The sequence below is a fragment of the Heterodontus francisci genome, chromosome 47 (assembly GCF_036365525.1).
Source record: "Heterodontus francisci isolate sHetFra1 chromosome 47, sHetFra1.hap1, whole genome shotgun sequence".
NCBI lineage: Eukaryota > Metazoa > Chordata > Chondrichthyes > Heterodontiformes > Heterodontidae > Heterodontus > Heterodontus francisci.
This window is the reverse complement of record NC_090417.1, coordinates 323,090-331,428: the sequence shown is the minus strand read 5'-3', so window position 1 is coordinate 331,428 and position 8,339 is coordinate 323,090.

Here is an 8,339-nt window from a genome sequence, read left to right as displayed (position 1 = left end):
TCATTTTATCCCCAGGGCTGCTGTCTCTTAAAGCCGTACCGCCTTTCAATCACACCATTAGAATTGAGATTGAGTTGTTTTGGAGGCAGTGGTGTTAAAGCTTGCACTTATAAGTCAGCACTTATTCTGATAGAAACATAGCAAATAGGGGCAGGAGTAGGCCATTCGGCCCTTCGAGCCTGCTCCGCCATTCATTATGATCATGGCTGATCATCCAACTCCTGTTCCCGCTTTCGCCCCATACCCTTTGATCCCTTTAGACCCAAGAGCTAGGTCCAACTCCTTCTTGAAAACATTCAATGCTTTGGCTTCTCAGAGGTTCGACGGTCGATGTCGGAGAGTGCCCCTCCAAAACTTGTTGATTTTTCTTTTGGCAGTGGGTTCAAATCCCATGATGGCAGCCGGTGGAATTTAGATTCAATTAATCAATAAAAATCCGGAGTTGAAAGCTACTCTCCGTAATGGTACCCCGAAACTATCATCGATTGTCGTCAAAACCCATCAGGTTCGCCAATTCCCTTTAGGGTCTGGCCTACATGTGACTCCAGACCCACAGCAATGTGGCTAACTCCTAACTGCCCTCTGAAATGGCCCAGAAAGCCACTCAGTTCAAGGGCAATTGGGCGTGGGCAACAAATGCTGGCCTCGCCAGCGACATTCATATCCCATGAAAGAAAAAAAAGGTGAATGCGTAGCAGAAGAGAGGGCTTCAGATTCCTGGGGCATTGGGACCAGTACAAGCCACACAGTTTGCACTGGGATGGGGCTAGATATCGCTAGATTTGGGATCTGGGAGCGCATGGTCTCAAATCCTTGAAGGTGACAGGGCAAGTTGAGAAGGCAGTTAAGAAAGTGTATGAGATACTCGGCTTTGTCAATAGTCTAATTAAAAGCAAAAACATCGGAAGTTATGCTAAACTTTTACGAATCACTGGATCGGCTCCAGCTGGAGTATTGTGTACAATCTGGGCACCGCGCATCAGTAGGATATTTGCATCTTGGAGAGGGTGCAAGAGAGGTTTAACAAAATGATACCAGCGATGAGGAACCTAATAGAGGTTTTGAAATTATGAGGGATTTCGATAGAGGAACGAGGGAGAAACAGTTTTGGTCAGTAACCAGAGGTCATAAATTCAAAATAATTGTCCAAAAAAGGCAGGAAGAATAAAAAAGCAGAGTATTACCTAAACGGAGAACGACTGCAGAATTCCAAGGTGCAGAGGGATCAAGGTGTTTTAGTGCATGAGTCTCAATCGGTTAGTATGCAGGTACAGCAAGTCATAAAGAAGGCTAATGGAATGCTATCCTTTATTACGAGAGGAATTGAAAATAAAAGTAAGGAGGTTATGCTTCAGTTATACAGGGCATTGGTGAGACCACATCTCCAATACTGTGCGCGGTTCTGGTCTCCTTATTTAAGGGAGGATGTAAATGCGTTGGAGGCAGTTCAGAGGAGGTTTACTAGATTGATACCTGGAATGAGCGGGTTGTCTTATGAGGAAAGGTTGGACAGACTGGGCTTGTTTTCACTGCAGTTTAGAAGAGTGAGGGGAGACTTGATTGAAGTTTATAAGATCCTGAACGGTCTTGACAAGGTGGATGTGGAAAGGATGTTTCCTCTTGTGGGTGAGTCCAGAACTAGGGGGCACTGATTTAAAATTAGGGGTCGCCCTTTTAGGACAGAGATGAGGAGAAATCCTTTCTCTCCGAGGGTTGTGTCACTTTGGAACTTGCTGCCGCAGAAGAAACATGTCTTTCCAAGGATGGTTAGATGGTGGAATTTCCTGGCACAAACCTTGATGAAGTAAAGTCTTGTTAGCTCTTTTAATGGAGAATGAGATAGACATGTGAAAAAGGAATATTAAAGGGTGCTGGGTTTGAGCGAGATAGCAGGACTAGCTCCTGTGTTAGAAACAGCGGTGCAGAGCTGTTTCTGTGCTGTAACATTCTGCTTCTGGGTTAGTAATCTATCCTATGCTGTGTTATAAAGAAAGATGAAGCAGCTAGACTGCAGAATAGTTGGATACTTTACTTTCACTGTTTGTCTTTCGTTCTGACAGTAACAGATTTCTAGCAGTTTTGTTTGAATAGTTATTACTGTCGTGGCTGTGTTTGGACTGGGTTTGTTGTGCACTGGGTCGGTTTGCACTGGATGTGTTGTGCACTGGGTGTGTTGTGCACTTATGTTGTACATTGGATGTGTTTGCACTGGGTGTGTTGTGCACTGGGTGTGTTGTGCACTGGGTGTGTTTGCACTGGGTGTATTGTGCACTGGGGTGTGTTTGCACTGTGTGTGTTGTGCACTGGGTATGTTGTGTACTGGGTGTGTTAGCACTGGGTGTGTTGTGCACTAGGTGTGCTTGCACTGGGTGTGTTGTGCAGTGGGGTGTGTTGTGCACTGGGGTGTGTTTGCACTGGGTGTGTTTGCACTGGATGTGTTGTGCACTTGTGTTGTGCACTGGGTGTGTTTGCACTGGATGTATTGTGCACTGGGGTGTGTTGTGCATTGGGTGTGCTTGCACTGGGTATGTTTGCATTGGGTGTGTTGTGCACTGGGTATGTTTGCACTGGGTGTGTTGTACATTGGGTGTGTTTGCACTGGGTGTGTTGTGCACTAGGTGTGTTTGCACTTGGTGTGTTGTGCACTGGGTGTGTAGTGCACTGGGTGTGCTTGCACTGGGTGTATTTGCACTGGGTGTGTTGTGCGCTGGGTGTGTTTGCACTGGGTGTGTTTGCACTGGGTGTGTTGTGCACTGGGTATGTTGTGTACTGGGGTGTGTGTGTACTGGGGAGTGTTTGTACTGGGTGTGCTTGCACTGGGTGTGTTGTGCACTGGGTGTGCTTACACTGGGTGTGTTGTGCACTGGGTGTGTGTGCACTGGGTGTGTTGTGCACTGGGTGTGTTGTGCACCGGGTGTGTTTGCACTGGGTGTGTTGTGCACTTGTGCTGTGCACTGGGTGTGTTTGCACTGGATGTGTTGTGCACTTGTGTTGTGCACTGGGTGTGTTTGCACTGGGTGTGTTGTGCACTGGGTGTGTTGTGCACTGGGTGTGTTTGCACTGGGTGTGTTGTGCACTGGGTGTGTTGTGCACTGGGAGTGTTGGCACTGGGTGTGTTGTGCACTTGTGTTGTGCACTGGGTGTGTTTGCACTGGGTGTGTTGTGCACTGGATGTGTTGTGCACTTGTGTTGTGCACTGGGTGTGTTTGCACTGGGTGTGTTGTGCACTGGGTCTGTTGTGCACTGGGTGTGCTTGCACTGGGTATTTTGTGCACTGGGTGTGCTTGCACTGGGTGTGTTGTGCACTGGGTGTTTTGTGCACTGGGTGTGTTTGCAATGGGTGTATTGTGCACTGGGGTGTGTTGTGCACTGGGTGTGCTTGCACTGGGTGTGTTGTGCACAGGGTGTGTTTGCACTGGGTGTGTTCTGCACTGGGTGTGCTTGCACTGGATATGTTGTGCACTGGGGTGTGTTTGCACTGGTGTGTTGTGCACTGGGTGTGCTTGCATTTGGTGTGTTTTGCACTTGTTGTGTTTGCACTGGGTATGTTGTGCACTGGATGTGCTTGCACTGGGTATGTTGTGCACTGGGTGTGTTTGCACTGGGTGTGTTGTGCACTTGTGTTGTTCACTGGGTGTGTTTGCGCTGTGTGTGTTTGCGCTGGATGTGTTGTGAACTGAGTGTGTTGCGCACTGGATGTATTGTGCTCTTGTGTTGTGCACTGGCTGTTTGCACTGGATCTGTTGTGCACTGGGTGTGTTGTGCACTGGGTGAGTTTGCACTGGGTGTATTGTGCACTGGGGTGTGTTTGCACTGGTTGTGCTGTGCACTGGGTGTGTTTACACTGGATGTGTTGTGCACTGGGTGTATAGTGCACTTGTGTTGTGCACTGGGGTGTGTTTGCACTGGATGTGTTGTGCATTGGGTGTGTTTTTGCACTTGTGTTGTGCACTGGGTGTGTTTGCACTGGGTGTACTGTGCACTGGGGTGTGTTTGCACTGGATGAGTTGTGCACTTGTGTTGTGCACTGGGTATGTTTGCACTGGGTGTGTTGTGCACTTGTGTTGTGCACTGGGTGTGTTTGCACTGGGTGTATTGTGCACTGGGTGTGTTTGCACTGGGTATGTTTGCACTGGGTGCGTTGTGCACTTGTGTTGTGCACTGGGTGTGTTTGCACTGGTTGTATTGTGCACTGGGGTGTGTTGTGCGCTGGGTGTGTTTACTCTGGGTGTGTTGAGCACTGGGTGTGTTTGCACGGGATGTGTTGTAGACTGGGTGTGTTGTTCCCTTGTGTTGTGTACGGTATATGTTTGCACTGGGTGTGTTGTGCGCTTGTGTTGTTCACTGGGTGTGTTTGCACTGGGTGTACTGTGCACTGGGGTGTTTTTACATTGGGTGTGTTGTGCACTGGGTGTGTTTGCACGGGATGTGTTGTAGACTGGGTGTGTTGTTCCCTGTGTTGTGCATGGTATATGTTTGCACTGGGTGTGTTGTGCGCTTGTGTTGTTCACTGGGTGTGTTTGCACTGGGTGTACTGTGCACTGGGGTGTTTTTGCATTGGGTGTGTTGTGCACTGGGTGTGTTTGCACTGGGTGTGTTGTGCCCTTGTATTGTGTACTGGGATGCATTTGCACTGGGTGTGTTATGCACTAGGGTGTGTTGTGCACTTGGTGTGTTTTGCACTGGATGTGTTGTGCACTGTGCACTAGGTGTGTTGTGCACTGTGTGTGGGTCAGTTTTCATGCGTGCACTGGGTGTGTTTGCACTGGATGTGGTAGTGCTGGGTGTGTTGGGCACTGGATGTGATTTGCACTGGGTGCATTTGCACCGAGTGTGTTGTGAGCTGGGTCTGTTTGCACTGTGTCGGTTTGCACTGAATGTGTTTGCACTTGGTGTGTTTGCACTCGGTGTCTTGTTCACTGGGTGTGCTGTGCACTTGGTGTGCTGTGCACTGGGTCAGTTTGCACTGGATGTGTTGTGCACCGTGTGCACTGGACGCGTTTGCACTAACCCTCCTCGCCCTGTCTGCACCCTTTGACACAGTTGACCACACCATCCTCCTCCAATGCCTCTCCACTGTCGTCCAGCTGGGTGGGTCTGCACCCACCTGGTTCCATTCTTACCTATCTAATCGTAGACAGGGTATGTTATGTGGGTTTCTGCCTCTACCACCCTTTCGAGCAGTGAGTTCCAGACTCCCTCTGGGTGAAAACATTCCCCCTCAAAATGCCTCTAAACCTCTTACCCTAAATCTATGCCCCCGGCTTATGGATCCCTTAACTACGGAGGAATAGGGCGTGTTTGATACAGTTCCAGCATAACCTCCCAGCTCTGATATTCTGTTCACTGGGAAGCCAGTTGTGTCAGTGATGCTCAAGGCTGCTGTGCTCTTGCAATATGTCGTTTCACCACCAGGTGGTGACCTCTACACATTGTGGTGGGGGGGTTACTGGGTGCCAGCACACAATCCACTGCACTTTGTTCTTTAGCCACACGGTGGTATCAGTGAGCTTTGTATACGAGCCAGTGCCTAGCTTTGTATCAGTTTAAGATGCTGGCGGGAGTTTCGCTGGCACCTTGGAGTTTGTACACCAGTCCTCCTCCATGCTTGCTGTTTCCCCTGCCTCTGGTCCTGCTGTACATGTCACTTGCTGCTCTCTGTGGCCAAGTGGCCCCATTGTGTAACTACATACCGTTGCAGTCCATGTCTGCGTTGGCTGTTCGACTGGAGCCATATATAAGTGTCCCGTTTCCCTTCCCTTTCCTTTTATATTCTTCCTTTATAAATGCTTAACCTGACTCCCTGTTAAATGATTTTACAACCAGGGAAGGAGCCGATTGGTTAGAGTAGCTGGCAGGTGTTTCGACTTCATAGTCTAGAAAGCAAAGGCATAGCAGGGCACCTCAGCCCCGTGGAACGCCACGTGGGTAAGTCCTGGGCGCTCCGCGGGGTCGGGACGACCACATGTGCAGGAAGCGTCACCAGCTACGGCAGCCCGAGCTCCGGTGTTTACACATAGATAGCACCTGGAAATTCCTCTGATGAGAGACAGAGAGGTTTAGGGAAGGTGCTCTTATAAAAGGTTGTCACTGCACTGGTTGTAAACAGACTCTCCCCGGGATACAGTTCCCCAGTTTTTAATAGATGAGGGAATCAAGGGTTATTGGAGGGAGGCGGGGGGGGGGGGGGGGGGTGGTGCAGCAGGAAAGCACTGGGGAAACCAGCGTTACAACAGCATATTTGCGAGAGAGAGCATTAAGATGTGGGCAAAACATCAAGTCAATTCAGAGGCAGCCCCTCACAGAATGAGATTTGTTTTCGTGTTGGTTCAGGTTGATTCGTGCATTCTCTGTAGCAGTGCTGTCCCCTCAAACTGTGTAATGCGAGAACCTGACTCGAATCGCAGGAGATAACCGTTTTGCACTGACTACACAGTATTGAACAGGACGTCGCGCCCAGGCCCCCTCAAGGCCTCCCGGGCCCTCAGTCGCTTTTGCCTGCAGGCAGGGTTAATCAAACCGTTTCCAGTTGTTACACAACATCAGCCATAATCGGAAGGCCGTGCATCTTGAGTGAAGGTCTCCTGCTGTGGCGTACACTGTAGGTTTGTCTACACTGGGGCCTAGGGACCATGCTCCCTGCTGATATTTTTAATAGAGAGATCACATAGTACTTGAGGACGTCCCCTTCCCTACAGCAGGCTGCATCCTAATGAAGGTGATGTAATGGAGCCGAGAGATAGAGGAGTGGAAATAGGCTCCAATTAGTTTGTTTAGTCCCCCCCCCCCGTCCCGCTATCGGGTTGCGAGCTGTGTCTGAGGGAGTGATAAGGTGACACAGTGATTCATGGCTTTCAAAGGCTTTTGTCTGCGGCTGTGCTCGATCTGTGTACACAGAGCTGGGACAGAAAGAGGACAAGCCGCACGCAGCTCGGGGCCTTTCCACGTTCGCTTTCGCTGCCAATTTTTCAGGCAGCGGTTTTGGACGCAGGGAGCAAAGGCCACGGCATAATACTGCTTCGAGCGGCAGGAGGCCTGAGGCAGGCTGGGAGGGAGAGCGGCCTAGCGACGCAAGCCTGAGGCCCTCCCAACGCTTTTCCTGTTAGCTCCCCCTTGAGCACAGGAGCCCCATAACATCAAGCTGTTTGACAGCATAACATCGTTTACCTAGAGGGGCCAAATGGCCTTCAGGGGGCCACACCGAGCTTCTCAGTCGAAGCAATGGGCAACCCTTTGGAGTTCCCACTCCTGACCGCTGCTCAGTGACTCCTGCTGGACGTGCACATGTGTGGATGTCAGCCGAGGGCAAGATTGGACCCACGTCCAGTTAAATATGCGGCCGACGCACATTATCTGGGCTCACTCGCGAAGAGCCAAGAGGTAGTGGCTCACAATCCGGTCGGATTCAGTGACCTTCAGGGGAATCGGACAGATTCAAAAGGAATAGTAGAAAAGAACACTGCATAATTGTCGCTTCACCGGGGGGGCTCCCCCGACACGGTGCTCCTAAGCGGCACCCCCACCGACGCACGCGCTTCCGAAATCCTAACCGTGAGATCAAAAAGAAAGCACTGTAGCTTTAAGATTGCATCTTAGATAGACACAGAGTGGTAATATGGTAATTCCGAAGTGTTGCAAAGGAATGTCATTGCAAGCTTAAGACGGCTGATGATGGATGGCGGTGATGCAGGCTTGAAATTGCGCGGAAATATTCCAGGTCCATCAACTCCCTCCAACCTTCTGATGCAGTTTTAACGGTCCTCTGCATCCGAGAGGGGAAAAAAAAAACTCATAAATGCTGTTCTTCTCAGGTAATTGACTTTTTTTTTTTGCAAGAATTCTCAGTTTCCCTATAAAAAAGAAAATTCATTTCAAATTACTAATCTAATGTCATCATTATGTTTACTAAGCATGGATGATGTATATGAGAGATGCTGCCTTGCTCCTGAGTGCTTAATGATGCATAAGATTAAGTCTCGGGCTTCAGCTGTGCTGTGACTCCCTTCTGGTTCCCAGGCTGGCAAGGCATCCCGGGAAATCAAGGTAGCTTGCTGCTGTGCAGGGTTTTACCTGCGTGTGTGTGTGTGTGTGTGTAAAAATACACACAGCTGTCACCATTCCGTCTCCCTTCCATTGATCTCTCCGCAATAAATCAGGGTCAGAGCTCCACTTAAAACTCAGACTATACAATAGCTAGACTACAGCTACAACAGTTATGCTATGACAATACAAAGCCCTGGTTGGACCACGTCTGGAGCACTGCGGGCAGCTCTGGGCACCTTCGGAAGGATGTGTCGGCCTCAGAGGGAGTACAGTGTAGGTTTCCCAGAATGATACCC